Consider the following 17,661-nt stretch of genomic DNA (forward strand, 5'->3'; position numbering starts at 1 on the left):
TCACCCGTGTGCGGCCCCGAAATCCCATTCGCAGCAGCGGCGACGGGAACGAAATTTTCGAAACTCCAAAACCTGATACGAATATTACCTAGGGAGGGCTAGAAACCTCTAAATTAATGAGAAGCCTAAGTTCAATTTGCAAAAACTTTCAAATAGAATATCGAGTTTAGTCAAAACTTTTGTTTTCTTAATTTATTTTTTTTCTAACCCTCGGGTCTACATCTGCTTGTGACGAAAAATTACGACGAAATATGCACGAAAATTTTGGTAAATATTTTTTTTTTACCTATGATTGCCGAAAATTATGAGCGAATCACGCTTGTGCTGGTCCCAACGCACCGCGAATTACGCGGGCCGGGTTTCCGACGACGTAGCATCGCCATTTTAGTACTACCGTAAAGAAGAGCCATCACAAGTTGACGGCTTCCGTTGGTTGCAACGCCGCCTTATTTGACGGAAAGAAAAATCATACTAGGCGATAAACGAAGTGAACGTAAGAATAAACCATGACGGCCAATCTTCTTCGCTTCAATTTTTCCTGCGGTTACTACACTCATCCCATCGGTATATCCTGGTGAATGACAGTAGATCGATTATGTTTTTTTTTTGCGCATGAATCCTGACACGTTGAAAAGTGCAAAAAACAACTCTCGATTTTTATATGTAGATATGCAATAGTTTTTGAAAGTTATTTTTGTAACAGATGTTTTGATGTAAACATGCGTGCTGGAGTAAAACTTTTATTTCCATGAGTACTGGACATCTAAAAAAAGAACTGATACCTTTATTTTACCGAACAGCGTTTTATAAACATGCTGACTTAAATAACTTGTGCATTTCCCCTTATTTATGTAACGCTCGAGGGTGTTCACCGTAATTACTCAACAACTAGATCTGATAGCTTAACATGAAATGCAGTTTTGAAGACAGCATACAAAGTGACGTCTTTGTGCCAAATTTGGCTACATTTCATGCGCAAATAGCGAAAACAGTTTTAATTGACGCGTTCACTCTTAACATAAGTTAACCAGCCTGCTAGTTAGCATGTTTTAGCTTTATTCCGATGCACACCACCACTGACAATGCTATGCCAAAGATCAAAAATAAAAATTCCAAATCAAAAAGCTGATTTTTAGAAATTGCTAACAGTCTTTACTGAAAAACTCTGCATGCGCCCCTCTATGAGAGAATGAAGCGCGAAAAGGAAGAGTGTGGCAGGAGGGAGAGGGTTTTAGAGTGGTGTGCATTGTCATAAAAAAGTATTTTTCATTTAAGACGGCGTCAACGAATTAAAGCAACCCCCCTACCTCTCTTAGTTCAAGCGTTTGCATTATGCATCAGTTGCAACGATATTTTCTGACTAAACACGCACCCTTACACGAATTAGACTATATTAGAGCAACAAGGGAGTCAGCTGCTGTCCTCTAACGCACTCCCTACTCCCTGTGTGGCAAAGCATAGACCGAATTTTAAATCAAGGCACAACTTCTACTAGCGCGCTTCAAATTTTAGTTGACAATCAAACAATGAGTGGCAAACGACTAGCACATGATTTCATTCATTATTTTGTGTCTCAGGCAGATGAGCCACGATTTTATGAGTGTGAAAGTGTCTTGACTTGCGGGTTGTTTCCAGTGCTTTCATGTCTGCAAGCGATGCTAACGAAATAAAAAATGGTCCGGTTTGCGTGACAGCAAGTGACATGACATTGATGACCTCAAAATTTCACCACTAAAACATGTAGCTGATGAAATTAGTCCACTGTTGGAATTTATTTTTAACGGCTGTATTGAACACGTAGTGCCTCTAAGAGATTGTAATTTGCCAAAGTCACATCATCATCATTTTTAGCCTGACTACACCCACTGCAGGGCAGAGGCCTCTCCAATGAATCTCCAGTTAACCCTGTCCTTTACCAGCTCCGGCCAGCATGTCCCCGGAAACTTCTTAATCACATCCGCCCTCCTAACTTTCTGCTGCCCCCTGCTACGCTTGCCTTCTCTTGGAATCCACTCCGTTACTCTTAAGGACCAGCGGTTATCTTGCCTTCGTATTACATGCCCTGCCCAAGCCATTTATTCCTCTTGATTTCGACTAGGATGTCATTAGCCCGCGTTTGTTTCCTTCACCCACTCTGCCCGCTTCGGGCCTCCTAACGTTACACCCATCATTTTTCTTTCCATAGCTCGCCGCGTTGTCCTAAACTTAATCTGAAACCTTTTCGTTAGCCTCCACGTTCCTGCCTCATAGGTGAGTACCGATAAGATGCAACTGTTGTATACTTTTCTCTTTAGGGATATTGGTAAAGTGTCATTCGTGATCTGAGAGAACCTGCCACATGCGCTCCACCCCATTCTTATCTTTCTAGTTATTTCCCTCTCGTGATCCAGATCAGCGGCCGCTACCTGCCCTAAGTATAGATGTATTCCCTCACCCCGTCCAGCACCTTGCTACCAATTGTGAACTGAACTGCTGTTCCCTTGCGAGACTGTTGAACATTACTTTGGTTTTCTGCATGTTAATTTTAAGGGATAACCGCTGGTCCTTAAGGGTAACGGAGTGGATTCCAAGAGAAAGCAAACGTAGCAGGGGACGGCAGAAAGTTAGATGGGCGGACGAGATTAAGAAGTTTGCGGGGATACAGTGGCGGCAACTGACAAAGGACAGAGTTAATTTGAGAGACATGGGAGAGGCCTTTGCCCTGCAGTGGGTGTAGTCAGGCTGATGATGATGATGATGAATTTTAAGGCCTACCTTCCTGCCCCGCCTGTCTAACTCATAGATCATGCTGTGCAACTCATCTCCTGAGTGACTTAGCAAGGCAATGCCACCAGCGAATCACAAATTACTTAGGTATTCTCTATTAACTCTTATCCCCAACTGTTCTCTATCCCGGCTTCGGAACACCTCCTGTAAGTAGGCGGTGAATAGCAGTAGCGAGATCGTGTCTCCCTGCCCGACACCTTTCCTTATTGGAATTTTACAGTTGACTTTATAGAGGACTATAGTAGCTATGCAGTCGTTATAGGTATCATTCAATAATTGCACATAGCACTCTTCTACACCTTGATTGCGCAATTCCTGCATGACAGCTGAGGTTTACACTGAGTGAAATGTTTTCTCTAATCAAAGAACGCTATATATAAGGGTTGGTTACATACAGTTATTCATAAAGGTGGAGACAAAAACAATCTGTCAAATTATCGTCCAATATCTATTCTACCTGTTTTTTTTTTCAAAGTGTTTTGAAATATCTAGTTCAAGCAGATATCTAGTTTTTGTGGCAAGTATAACATTATAACGCCCCGTAAGCATGGTTTTAGGAAGAAAGTTTCCACAGAAACCACGCTACTAACACAAAAAGAGTTAATTCTAGAGTCTTTTGAGCAGAAACTTCTCACTCTTGGTATACTGACTTTTCCAAACCGTTGAACTGGGCCAACCACAAAGTAATGCTAGCTAAGCTTGAGCAGTACGGTTTCCGCGGACGGTTTCTTGATATAGTTCAGTCTTAAATTTGAGTTCTCGATCGAAACAAGTAAAAATAAACAATGATTTATCTCATATTAGGCACACCATTTCAGGTGTTCCGCAAGGTAGTATGTTGGGCCATCGTTGTTTCTTTATGTGAACGACATCGTCTGTCTAATCTTGAGAAACAAACCACAAAATGTTTGGAGTCACTCCTAGAATGGTCTCAAAATAATGTATTAAACATAAACACTGCAAAAACGAAGGCCGTGCTTTTCATGTCTTGTAACAAGTTCACAAATATGCTACCACTGTGTTTAAGGATCGATACGTCAATCATCCAAACGGTTCCCGCGGTAAAAATTGTAGGTGTTATTTTTAATGAGAATTTGAGTTCGGATGATAACGTCGAAATGGTGATGAACAAATTTTCAAAGGTTGTCGGCATTTTGTGTCGACTGAGATACTTCAAACTGAAGCGTATTAAGAAAATGTTGTATAATGCAGTGTTTTCTTCTGTTGTAATTTCTTTCTTTTTGGTGTAGAGTACCACGTCTTTTACTAATACTAACTGCTTGTATCTCCGTCAAAAGGAAGCTGTTCGAAATGCTATGAATGCTCCTCGACTAGGACACACCGAACCAATTTTCAATCAACTTCGAATCATCCACTTGCCACAGCTGTAAGAAACTTTACTCCTACGGTGGTATAAAGTCAGTGTTAATAAAAACAATTGCCCTATGGTAAAGCTGTCAGGATTACAATGCAAAAAGTCAATGTACTCGACACGAACTAAATTCAAATGGTTTGTACCTAAGATCCGAAAAAACTATGGTTATCATGTGTTGAGCTACACTCTCCCGCATCAACTGAACAAGGAGCGTGAATTGATTTATAGCTAGCTAATGCCAAATCTGTTATGCTTTTGTTGTTTTTCTCTGAAAGCGCTGTCATGTTCTGTACCACTGAAGTGCCTCTGTGGGGTGGGTGCGTCGGCCTCGTCAAGCCTTTCCATTGGCTTTTTGTCGGCGCACCCAACATCGTCATTATGTTAAATATACAAGACCCTGATTCTCTCAGGGGCACGATGTGCTGCTCAAGTCGCGGAGTAGATTTGGATTACTAAATGCACGGAATGCTTACTTTTTTAAATTGTGTCATAATTTCACTGGAAAGCGCAGCAACTTGATTCAGTTAGCATGGGAGGAGGCTTTCAAATGCAGCACTAAATGTCTTGAGGTTATCAACTAGAGGAAATTTAAACCTCGGTTAAAATTTTCGTAACTGCTAGAACTTCGTATGTTTTGAAGAGGGAATTTGTTTTGGAAATCTTCTCCAGGGCTTAAGCAGAGCAACCTGGCCCTAAAAGGGAATGCGTAGGGGAGTACAGCTCACTGTCTTTTTATTCCCGTATAAGCCAATTTGTGTTTAGAGTTTAGGTCACTGGACTCGTAATCGCTTGTGGCACGCATTACACGGCGTGAAGGGAAAGTCGGTAGTTTTCTAGTCTAATAAGCTGTAATATATTTCTACGGGAGGTGCAAAGTGGCGACGGCTCCCAAATTCGACAATTCTAGACAAACCAACAATTAAAAAAAAAACATTCATCTCAAAAGGAGCCTTTCAAACAATTGGTTCCGACACCGGCAATCTCCGAGGGAAGGGTACGGGAAGTATAAATAATTTTTTTATCCAACAATATGTCCTCCTATTCTTCCCACGGCGGCGCGAACAAATCAGCTTCACTGGCCTCTGCGCGATGGCACAAGCCGATAATAAAAGTTTTCTAATTAAATCCAATCCTATTCTTCCCGCCACAATTTTCATAAAACGACGGACGAGGAGTCGTTTAACCATGGCTAGAAGTCACACATTTGGGCCTCGTTTTCATTCACACAGTTTCCTCTCTGTGTCGCCAAATGTTTTGTCCAGAAAGCGCTGGCTACCGGAAAATATTTACATCAGAATTTGCATGGAAGATCCGCAGGGATGAGTACACGACGTGAAATGGGTACGTCGCGAATGCGGGATGTACTGGGCGTTCATGTGTTGATACAACGCGGGGCAAGCTGGCTACTTACACTCGCTATAGCTGAGTTCCGTCACTAAAAGAGAAAGACCTCTCCCAATAGAATGGTAAAGAAAAAGATACCACAACTTCGCAAGGCTAAAAGTGAAAGTCCTGTCTTTTTACTTCGGCCCTTTTTTGAAGCGAACATTAGTCATGAGGATTGTTTCATGGTCGGCAGAGTCTCTGTAGCTCTATTGGCTGAAGTCTTAGCATTTCCGCATTGGCCGTGACTACGTCCATCGAGAGGCCACGAGGACCCCTTGATGCAAAGACCGCCAGACAATTATTCCAAGGAAAATTAACTCCAGTTTCCTTTTTGCAATACGCCACTGAGCGTCTGTACAGCAGAGTCAAAGTTCCGCAAGGCACTTCACTTGGCGACAGGTCCCTTACAGGTTGCAGGACCATACCTCGGCTGATGATGCCACCAGTATGCTCCTAGCTAATTGTGTTTACCTCCGCGGATGATGTAGCCCCAAGAAGCAAAGAATTTAAACTAAGAAGGCGCTAAATTGGGGTTGACAAGAACGACGGAAGAAGTCTACAAGGAAAAAGCAGAGTTGCGATAAAGGCAGATATCTTCGGTCAAAAGAGGGGAAGCGAAAAACAAGTGTGCGAGCCATTGCATGCGTCAAATTACGAAGAGACGACAGGGGGCTAACGATGCAACGGAAACGGCCGAAAAACGGAAGGCTAAAAGAAGGAGCGGCGACAATAAAGACGATAGAGTAGGGCAGAAAACAGAATGGCAGAAGGACTGAAGGGCGGTGATGCAAGTGAATGGATCGAAATGAGAAGTAATGACATCAAATGTGGACGCAGATTAGGAACGGGTGAATGGCAGAGCACAAGAGTTCCGTGACCCTGCCAGGGACGTGAATGATCATACTGTCACACAGTAGTTGGTGTTGCCTAGATGGCAGGGAAACGCCAACACCGAGAAGTTCTGAGAAGCTGCAACAGCACAGAGAGACGGCCGGAGTGGAGCGTCAGTTTCTTCTCCCAAAACACCAGCGTGGCGCACGAGCTGCGTGCCGAGCAGCCGCCTAGCGACTATTGTTGAAGAGGGCTGCTCGGCAATATATTCCTATTTACGAGGTCTGTTAGAAAAGTATCCGACCTTTGGCCGTAGAAAAAAAAACTTGCATAACTGGAGCGTTACAAACCTAGTCACCTTCAAAGTAGTCTACTAGGGACTCCACACACTTCTCCCAGCGGTGCTGCCATTTTGGGAAGTATTCTTAAAAGGCCACTTTCGGAATGGAGTTTAGCTCAGCTGTCGTTGCAGCCATAATGTTCTTCCTTGTCTGAAATCGCGCTCCTTTCAATGGCCTTTTGATTTTGGGAACCAGCCAGAAATCGCAGGGGCCATATCAGGAGAGTAAGGAGTCTATTGAACTACAGGAGTCTGGGTTTTCGCCAAAAAAGTCTGAATCAAGTGCGAGGCATGTGCAGCAGCATTGTCGTGATGGATGCGCCACTTTCCTGTTGACCTCAACTCCGGGTTCTTGCGCCGCACAGCATCGCGTAGGCAACAAAGGACATCCCTGTAGCACTCTTTGGTCATTGTTTGACCTTGTGGAGTGCTTACTCGTGGTCTGCCACACAGAGGGCGTCAAAGAAAGTAGTCAGCATCACTTTCACATTGCTGCGCACTTGGCGGGCCTTCTGAAGTCTTGGTGACTTGGAATGATTCCACTGTGACGACTGGGATTTGGTTTCCGGGTCGTACCTGTACACCCAAGACTCGTCACCAGTTATTATGAAGTTGATGAAGTCGGGGTCACTGTTTGCGGAATCCAGCATGTCCTGTGAGACTTCAACTCGAAGCTGCTTTTGCTCCACCGTGAGCAGCTTCGGCACGAATTTCGCCGCAACTCTCTGCATGGCCAAATCTTCGGTGATAATGGAATGTGCGGAAAAATTGCTCATGTCCACCTCTTCCTCAATTTCTCGGATAGTCACGCGACGGTCCCGCATCCCCACAGCGTTCAGTTCGGCAATGACCTTGTCATTTCGGCATGTTGATGGCCGATTGGAGCGTGGCTCGCTCTCCACCGATGTGCGGCCATCTTTAAATCAAGTGTACCACTGCTTAATCTGTGTGCTGCTCATAGCATCGTCACCGAAAGCCGTCTGAATATTCCGAATGGTTTCCGCTTGGCTGTCGCCCAGTTTATGGCAAAATTTGATGCAGTAGCGCTGCTCCTGTCACTCCGCCATTTTCCTTGCAATAAAAAACCGACGAGAGCACTGCGCACCGCCTCACTCAAATGCTGCGTCCCAGCGACTGACGCTATCGGCAGGCGGGAAAAAATTCGTGCATACGCACGAAGGTTCAAGGTCACGTGATGCAAGCGCGCTTGTTTCATATCCATCAGGTGTTCGCAAAAAAAAATAAAGTCGGATACTTTTCTAACAGACCTCGTATTTCTTCATGAAAGACGCGCGGCTATCGTGCTATAAAACCGCGAAGAACGTACCTAAAGACCCTTCTGTTATAGACGTATACAACCCAAGAAAGAAGCAGCAAAAGCCCCTCAAATGAGGCCCGCCAGCCAATGGCATCCATCGATTGCCATAACGCCGTGATTAATCTCTAAAACCGTGGTTAATCGCCCTGAACCTGCCAGTCCCCTACGATGACAAGTTAGCATGTTTAATGGGATTAACTGTTTATTAACTACGAAGTCATTACAATCGGTCGACGTCATTTGCTGGAGAGCCTCATTGAAGGGTATTTGCTGCTTGTACCCACTATAATAATACGGTGTGCCACTGTAGTCCGTACAGCACTGGGTGTACCAGTAAGGTCGCAGGAAAACAAAATACATGTAGAAGACGTGGCTCTGCGTTCCTTGTTTGCATTCGACCTAATGCACAATGACCATCACCGACGGTTGCCGACACGGTTCTGGATGCTATACGTAATGCCCGGGTGACGACGCGCTTGAAGGCGTGTGCTGTCTTTCTGTTGCAAGGACATCATAGACAGTATATTTCTCCATGAGGACATGCTGGTTTATCACCCAGTCTAAACAATCGCTAGCAGCAGGAACGACGACGCAGCAAGATTAGACTCCATGTAGGGCACGTGCGGCAGTGAACGACGCGAACGCAGCGCAATCAGAAATATCCTTCAAAAAAATAATCAGTGATGCAGTAAACTTCTCTCAAGACTTCGTGTTTGTAATCGCACCGGGCTCTTGCATCATTTTCATATTGATCGAACGGAGTGCGTCCCAGCCAGCCCCAACCTGTCGTTTCTTCTTTTTCTGTGAAGTAAGCTTGGCTATTGATTTGTTTGTCAGCGGCAGTGTTTCTCAGCTACTTTGCCACTTCATTTTCTTTTGTCCTTGGACACAATGTTGAAGTGGTTGCTCGCTAAAGGCAAGACTAATGTTTACTGAGCAAACTAGTACTTAGTAAACATCTTGCTTTATATAGTTTCCCGCGTCTTCACGGGCCTAGCCCCATCTCGTGACGGGAGGAAGCGGAAGGCCGCAAGAGGAACGCGTGTCCTTGCAAACCGGGCAGACTGGTCCACAGCAGAGGTGGAGCCGGAGAGCGCGTGTGTAGTCAGCGCCCTGCACTAAACGAAGGTCCAAGAGGGAACGAGAGGAAGACGGTAGCCGTGACACCTGAAAAAGTGCAGTAGGTAGCCCGACTGACGGAAGAAAGTTATCCTCAGCGTCATAAACAGCAGCCACAGTGGCGCCCGAGCTGTAAAGTTGCACAAGGCACGCGACATTCACTTAACGCTGAACAGACGACTATATCAGCGGTAATTAGATAATCATTTAGATGTGGTTTGAGGAAATGCTGCCATCCGTTGTCGGAGCCGACTACTCCGTCTCTCCTAATGTAATAAATGCGAGGTGAAAAATAAATATGGGTGGCTTGCACCGACCTTCATAGCAGCCGCCCTGTTGGTGGACCAGAAGCCGAGTGAAATGCTGCGCGCTTATTCAATACGCATATCGGCACCTGCTGCGATGTGCACTGTAGAAGCTGTGCGCTCTCAACCAACGTGGCGCAAGGTATGTCACATGCAAGCTAACATTTTCCACAATTCTGAAAGGAAGGAATCAGGGAGTAGATTTAACCACGAATCGAGGAGTAGATAGAGGAGGAGTGGTTCTTGCGTTTTGTAAGTGTCCCAGTTTTTGTAAAATACAAAAAAGAAGCACGAATATTTGACATTACTTAATCTGACCCTACCGTTTTTTTCCTTTGCATTGCTTGCAAGGCTTTCCTTGCTTCCTTTTTAGTTACCACTGAGATATCCACTTCCTCAGCACCACTGCATTTATCAGTATATATAGTGTCATGACCATTTCGCCTCCTGTACAATTCGTACAGAACTCCTCTGCTACTGTCTCATCCAGATTGCTGATTGCGTCGTCATCCTTGCCTCTTTTTGCAAGTATGTGATTTCTACCCGTGCCTAAGTCTTTCCTTGATGCTTTCGGGCTTACTCCGTACTATACGGTTTACTCAGTATTTTCCATATTACCCGTTGTTAAGTCGCTTTCATTATGCTTGTTGTTTAGGTTCGACAGTTGCGGTCGGTTTATTTCATTTCTGAAGTCCAACACTTTCTGGCGTCTCCTATTCATATCATGAGAGAGCGCGCCCGTATTCTGCATAGCTATCCTATCTCCTACTTCTATTGCACACACCACAATTATATCGCTAAGGATGCCATTCATCGCCTGTACGGCAAAATCGTCTCTCTTGATTAAAACGGAATACCTGTTCTCGTGTGAAATGCCGAACTCCTCTACTCACTCTGTTACCGTTAACTCGTTTATGAGGATCTTCCTGACTAGATTTCGTGGTTCTCTTTCAAAATTTGTGTGAATTCTAGACCCCACCCCACCCCAGCACATCTACCGTCTTCACTACACGCCAGGATGAACACAATGTCTTTCACTTTTGGCCTCTCCAATCGGGTTCTTCCGTGCCATTTTCCTTGTCTCGTATTCTCGGGAAGAAGGTATTTGCGATACTTAGATTGTCTTTTCGCAAATTCTATTAATAATTCTCCTCTTGTATTCTTGGCCCCTGTGCCGTATTTCCAGTCTACTCGTCCGCATGGCTTCTACATTTCTTTTACACAATGAAATATTACTGCATTTTTTACTTTATTCACTGCTACCTGCCGCCATTGCTTAGTGGATATGGCGTCCGGCTGCCAAGCTCACGTTCACGCGGTTTCGAATCCCGCCCAGGGCGGCCGCATTTCGATGGAGGCGAAACCCTAAAATTCCCTTGGGCTGCATACGATGTCAGTGCGCGTTAAAGAACCTTAGGTAGTTGAAATTAATAAGGAGCCTTTCACTACGGAGTCTCTCATAGCCCATGTACGGCTTTGGGATTGTATTCGTTGCCAAGTACAAGCCTTTCATAACGCTCGACAGTCTCGTCATCGCCACTTAACGTCGACACGTTTTGGCGGGCTAGTTGGTTAAGCATCTTGAATAAACAGCGCGAACGAAGACGAGCACAAAAGACAAGGAAACGGACGACACAACGCTTTCCTTGTCTTTTGTGCTCGTCTTCGTTCGCGCTGTTTATTCAAGATGCTTAACGTCGGTGCCTAGGCAACCTTCAACTTGACTGAGTATTTGTAGACGAGCAGCAGGCGCGATCATAACCCAGTCAGATGTTTCAAACTTTTCTCCCAATCCTAGCGGAGCGCTCTGAATCCAAGTTCCAACGTTAACATATGTTACCACCCTTGGCATCCCCCCCTCTCAACCTTCCTGCAGTTAGCGTGGGCGCGTGGCTAGGCCTTGCGGTTATTGAGGTTTGATATAATGGGCGCAAACAAAGAATAGTAGTATCTGATTGCCCGATGAAATCCGCTACTGACGCCCAAACTACTCGCAGTGCTCTCCTCAAGACTGCGAGCACAGAGTAGCAGGCGAATGGCGGGCTCAGTGCCCTTTCGCTGTTGTTTTTGTGCAGGATTCGGATCCATGTGATATAAGCGCCGCTTTAACCTTCAAGACCGCCAGGTGAGCCGCTGCTTGCTTAGGTCGGAACTCTTTCCAACAGCAATCGGATTATCAAGCCATTACACCTATTACACTGCACTACACTGCACTGCATACAAACAGTAAACTGCAATACAACACACTACAGAAATATATACTTTTTTTTTTCCCGACTTCTCATTGGACTTAGGCTGCCATTGTAAGATGGCAACAATGCCCGTTAATATAACCCTCGTTAATATGAACGACGCGAATTATGGACAGTCTTTCTGGGGACCAAACTTTTTCAGTGTATTTACCACTCATTAGTACGGAAACTCGCGGTCCGCACAATTGACAGGATGAAAATGCGCGGTGCATTTTGTAAATAGCGTACAATGCTCTCCCCTGTACTTTCTTGCTATCGCTCCCCTCCTCGCTATCCTTTCCCTTTCAACTCCGCCGGCTGCAGCTCGCGTGCTTAAGATATTAGATAGCAATTGCCGCGGCCGGCAACATTCTTTTCCTTCACCTTTATCCTTTCTGTTTTCTTTTTTTTTAAATAAACCATTACCACCACCAAGTTCCATTACCCATTACCACCACCAAAGCTTCTGATAGCAGATGTACAGGCTCTTCCCCTCACATTGCGGACATGCGAGCGCATGGCCGTGCTCTTTAGAGGTCCACTGCGTGCGACACAGCCGCGCATCGAAGCGAAGTGGCGTCGGAGAAGATGGACGTGGACATGGTGCTTCGCGCCACGTGCCACTTCGCTTCGATGCGCGGAAGAGCACGGCCGTGCGCTCGCATGTTCGCACTACGAGGGGTAGAACCTGCACAACTGCTATCAGAAGCTTTTTATCTGTACAAGAGAGAGTGTCTCTACAAAATGCTTTTTTTATCTTTCCAAATCTGCAGGTAATTGTCACAAAACATTTTTTTTTTCAAACCACTGGCTAGAATCATCGCTATAGCCTTTTTTTTTTTTAATCAGCAACGCAGAATACCTGTGTTCGGTTTCTGTTTGGCGCTTTAAAAGCTTTTAGGGATGCTGCACCAAAAAGTCCGAAGTTATTATTGCTAACCTTAGTTGCAGCGAATTCCATTTTAAATATACTGTCTTTCTTCATTGTTTGAGATAATTTGAAAAAAAAAAACGCCCTGGCTTGTCGCGTAGCGCCGATCTCAAAGGGTGGAGACGATGCGGCGGAGCGCGAGGGATTGTGTTGGAATATGGAAGAGGCAGGAAAGGAGCCCCCCCCCCCCCCCCCACCCACACACACACGTAGAGAAACAAATTGCGAAATAAAGCCGCTGGGAAATAGAGGGAAAAAAGGCACACGTGGAGGGGGAGTGCCCAGAGAAGTGCGCAGTGGAGAGAGGAAGCCGCGGAGAAAACGGGCGTGCATACTCAGAATATTGGCGCTCTGTGCGCAGCGCGATGTCTTCTTCTGGAGACTAGCACGTCGTTATATGCCGCTGATGACAAAAGCCGCTGCCGTCCTACGGCCTGCTCCCCTCACTTTGTGGGCCCGAGGAAGAGCAGGCACTGCGCGGCCTGAGACAATCGTACGCGCACGCACGCTGGCGGCAAGACGAAAACGACCGAAATAAAGATAGAGAGGGTGTGCGAAAGGGAGTGGAAAGGAGCGCCCTGCAGTGACAGCGGTGCGTCTTCTCTCTCCTTTCTCTCCTCTGTTTTTTTTTTTTTTCTGGCGGGAACAAAAGACGGAGTGGAGGGAGCCTCGAGAAAGGAGGAGTCATCGCGCACGCGACGAGTGGCGCTGGTAGCGCCGCAAACGCCACGTGCCGACGCATCGGCGTACGTTTCAACAACCGCACGCGCCCCCCTTCTCTCTCTCCTCCTCGCGGCACACTCCAGCGCATTTCTTTTACGCCGCGTATTCAAATTTATTTTTCCGCCGCCCGTTCGTTTCCGTTCATTTCTGTCTGCTCGCGGGGGAGCCGGCCTTTGTTTATTCCGCGCCGAAAAGAAATGTGCGCGGGAAGGAGAAGGCGCCTCGTGGTGGTTCCCCTCCATGCGCGTATTTTGCTTTTTCCCCTTATTCGTCTTTTGCTCCCGTCGGCAGCACAATGGTCGTCCTTTTATCAGAGGAGCTTTTGAGAGCATTAGCGAGGATATATTTGAAAAAGGGGGGGGGGAGCGGCCGGCAGAAAGGAAAGAAGGACGCGAAAGATCTTCCTCGTGCGAGCGAAATGAATGGTTCTGGAAGAATAGTGCATGGTTTCGCGCGTCCTGATGGAGTGCAGCGTCTGCGGCGGCGCATTCTGGGAGCTTTTTGCGCTTGCCGAGCGCGGGCTGTAATGGGGCACAGCCGCGGTGGAGGGCCCCGCGCGGCATCGGGGCCCGACGGGCAACTACGGCGCTCCTCGGTTCCACTTGATCCTCGCAGCTTCGGCAGGGATATGATACAGGATGTCGTTATCGTAGCTTCTCGGTGGAATGTGCGAATTACGAAAGCCCCCGTGACATCCCCCCCCCCCCCCTCTTTTTCAGCCACTGCGGCAGCTGGCAAGCCTGAGCAGCAGCGAGTAATGATTTTCGGAGCCCTTCGAACTCTTCGCACGGCCAGGGAACAGTGCGATCACATGCGGCGAACACGGCCATTTTTCAACAGCCACGCGCTAGCGACATTAGCTGGCCAAAAAAAAAATGCTGATTTTGAGCATTTTTGAGCGTACCGAGAAGCGTACCGTACCGGTTGGTCGTTGTACGTTTCTGCGTCGCTGTCGCTTCGTAAATTTGGTTTTCGCTGCGGTGGGGTGAGTGAAAAGGCCTGGCTAATGTCTGCCTGCCAGTACAAAGCAGCAGCATGATGCTTGCAGCGTTCCACTGATTGTGACTCTTTAAGACCAAACCGTATTTTGAAGTGGAAACTCGGGCGCTGCATAAATCTCGACTTGCGCATGACAAAGTGCGCAAACACGTGGAATATGCTAGAAATTACATTCAAGACAGCATACAAATGCTGCGAATTGTAACTAAATGTACTCCTATTCTATGCGAAATGTACTATACGACTTCTTCGAAAAACGTTTATTGTAGCTCCACCTCGTTACTTAGTCGCCTAATGTTGTATGAAGATATTAAAGGCCTAAATGCTCCTTCCTCTGGTAGCAATATCAGGCGACCGGGTAACGAGGTGGAGCTACAATAAACGTTTCTTGAAGAACTCGCATCCGGTAAACTTTCGTCCCCGAAAGTACTTCCCGTATGCAAACAGGTCAGACAGAATAACGCATTTTTTATGACGTCAGTTCAGTGAGGGAAGGCAGAAATAATTGCTTTAATAGTAGTAATCATGCACGAAGCTAGGACATTAACTTAAAATGCGCATTGTACTTAGGATGCTCTTTACAGTCGACTGCCAAGGAAAAGAAAAAGTGTTATGTTTTAACGTAGTTCAACAAGTAGACGTGCGAAAGCATGTGTTTACCCTGGCTGGCTCGTGTTTTTGCTTTTCTGGGTCGCCGGCACGTCTTGCGACGATATTAGTTCGATAGCATTATTAGTTTATGAACATGACGACGCGCAGTGCACAGCGCGAGAGTGTGCTGCAGTTTGACAGAAGGCGTGATTGGCTGCGGCGATAGTATAGTGCTCTCGTGCACAGGCTGCAGCGACGCTGATCTGTCCGCGTCGCCTCGAGTTCGAAGCTCAATAGCGGCCATATTTATTTTATAAGATCTTGCTAGGGGTTTACCCATCAGAATAGTGCTTTCGCACCAAAATCAACGCCTTCATAATTATCGCAATCCTCTGTACTATAGGATTGCGAAATTTAGTCTCCCAAATACAGAACAGCAAGCGACCCTAAACCGCGCAAGATAAGGCGATCAGGAAAGAGCCTGCTCCCGTGTACGGCAGCCTCGTGACCGCGATACGTGACTGCGCGTGTGCTTCACTACACAAGCTCGTCTTATCGGTCCGTGCTTTTCAGTGCTGGCTTTAAACAATACTTCACTATACAAGCACTTATTATGCTTACAGAGACGAGGTAGCGCTCGATTCGTATGAAATGATGCAATTTTGGGCACTACTACGCATTTCCAGGGCGAAAAAAATGCGAGATTAGTTGATGAAGCAATATTTATAGATGCGATGCCTGGTAAGCTAAATCGTGCGGCGCAACACCGCATTCGAGCCGAGGCATGCTTTACGTGTACGTCGAAAACGTGTGCAAAGCAGTTTGGAAAATAACGAACAACGAACTGAGCTCTGTTGGAGGGAGAAGCTGTCGCGACAGACCTGAACAGATTCCCACTCTTCTTGGCACGTGACTATATGCGTCAGCCCCCGGAAATGCTGACGTCACATGTTCTGTGGCAGCAAATTGGACGGCGGATATCATCTTTTCTGCCAATCTACTCCTGCCACCAACACCACCATGCACCCTGGGAGCGCCATCAGTGGCAGCCGAGCATATAGGCCTTTTCACGTTTGCCTTTTTGAGCGCAGCCCTATTTCCACTGGGCCGTGTCAGCAGCGTTCTGATTGCCGGATTTTATACAGGCATCTCATGCGCATGTGCAGCACAGTCCAACACGCACGCGCGCTCAGTCAAGCTGTAAACAGTGAAAAAGCCCGCTGGTTCGAAGACTTCTTCACTGGGCAGGGATGAGCGTCTACAATGCGGAGCGGGCGCTTGACAACCCGTTCCACTTCTTTACTGTACACGTTGGTAATAGTCCTTCCTTTCATGTTAAACGCATACCAGAAGCGTTCGTACGCTGCTCTTCCTTTGCTCACTAGTGCAACCGTATGTGAACGCATGCACGTTGTGAAGCTCTTGATGTTACCAGGCGACGCTGAATCAAACCTTGGCCCGGGACCAGCCGAAACTAACCCAAACGCTGATGTGCTTGCTGCCATTGCTGCATTGCCCGCATAATAAGATGGCCGCCACGCTGAGCTGATGGATACTTTATCCCAGCTTAACGCAAACCAACTTGAGCTACAGCAGAAAGTTAGCGATCTAATTACCAGGCTTAGTACGTGCTGTTGATTCTCATGCATGTACAGTCGCTGGACAGTGAGCATGGGCCTGCATTCACTGACGCTATATCTGTAGCTGTTCATGCCGAGTCGGCTGCATTAAATTCACGGCTAGACAATCTCGAGGATCGGTCCCGTTGAGACAACTTGATATTTTACGGTATCCCGTGCATCATTTCTCAAACATGGGAGCAGTCCGAACAACGCGTCCGCCAGATTCTTTCGAAAGCATTATTCCTATCTTTTCCGGATGAAAGTATTCATCGTGCTCACAGACTGGGCTCTTACATATCGCTGGACTTCATTCCAAGTTTCCAAACTCTCTGTGTGGAAGAAAAATTGACCTTGTTTAAAGAAAAAGTAGATTTTTTAATTAATAACTTAATCCATCAGAAAAACATTACGTCTCATTCTCGTGCACCGTTGCCTAATGTGCTCCTGCGGCGCCTGCTCACTGGAAAGGCTGTTTCGGCGGGCCAAGGCATTGCAGACGCTGGCACTCTTACACTCAGCAGGAATAAGGTGAATAGAGTAGATCTCTCTGATGATAGCAACACTGCAATACACAAGAGTGGCAGTGCGAAGTGTTCAATAAATTTTTTGCCTGTGTTTTTCATCCACAATGCCGGTCTTTTGTCCTAATCCTTCTACTACCTGCTTCTTTCCAATGGATCCGATAATCGTTGATTCCGTTCGCGTGTCGCGTTTGATTGAAAGACGGACGATTTCAGCTTCCTCAGGAATCGACAGCATAACAACGAACTTCTTGAAAAGTACATCTACTGCCCGTCATTGATTCTTCGTGAAATTTCTGTACAGTCATTAGTGTTGTTCCGTCCCTCATGAATGGAAGGTGGTTCCGGTACATCAGTCACGTATTACTGTTTTAGCACTCAACTATCGGCCAATTTCATTAACCAGTGTACCCTGCAAACTTCTTGAGCACATTGTTTGCTCTCACCTTGTTGCTTTCGATGAATCGTGACAACTTTTCCAATTGTTGTCAACACCGATTCAGAAATTTTTTGTCGTGCGAGACACAGCTCTTATCCTTCACTAATGGTTTATTTCGCGCTATACATTCTAACGTTCTGGTTGACTGTATTTTTTAGGTTTTG

The sequence above is a fragment of the Amblyomma mixtum genome, chromosome 3, assembly GCF_055824585.1.
Source record: "Amblyomma mixtum isolate Tamu chromosome 3, ASM5582458v1, whole genome shotgun sequence".
In the NCBI taxonomy this organism is placed as follows: domain Eukaryota; kingdom Metazoa; phylum Arthropoda; class Arachnida; order Ixodida; family Ixodidae; genus Amblyomma; species Amblyomma mixtum.